Source organism: Haliaeetus leucocephalus, unplaced genomic scaffold (genome assembly GCF_000737465.1).
Source record: "Haliaeetus leucocephalus isolate CR32 unplaced genomic scaffold, Haliaeetus_leucocephalus-4.0 Scaffold1, whole genome shotgun sequence".
Classification (NCBI taxonomy): Eukaryota; Metazoa; Chordata; class Aves; order Accipitriformes; family Accipitridae; genus Haliaeetus; species Haliaeetus leucocephalus.
In genome coordinates this window covers 12,081,923-12,082,128 of record NW_010972437.1, presented here as the reverse complement: position 1 = coordinate 12,082,128, position 206 = coordinate 12,081,923, and positions in this window count along the sequence as shown.

Sequence of the window (206 nt, the reverse complement as noted above, 5' to 3'; positions counted from 1 at the left end):
CCGCGGCCGGCGGGGGGGTGACGCAGGGGAGAGGTGCGGACCGGGCCGGCCCCGCTGTTTCCCGGGGCGGCTCCGGGCTCTCCTCCCCGTCCGCGCCGCCGGGGCAGCGCGGAGGCCGGCGGGCAGCTGCCGCTTCCCCCTTTGTCTCCCGCTCCCTCCTCTCGCCTCCTTTGCAGGCGCCCCTCTCGTCGTCCAACGCCCCCCTC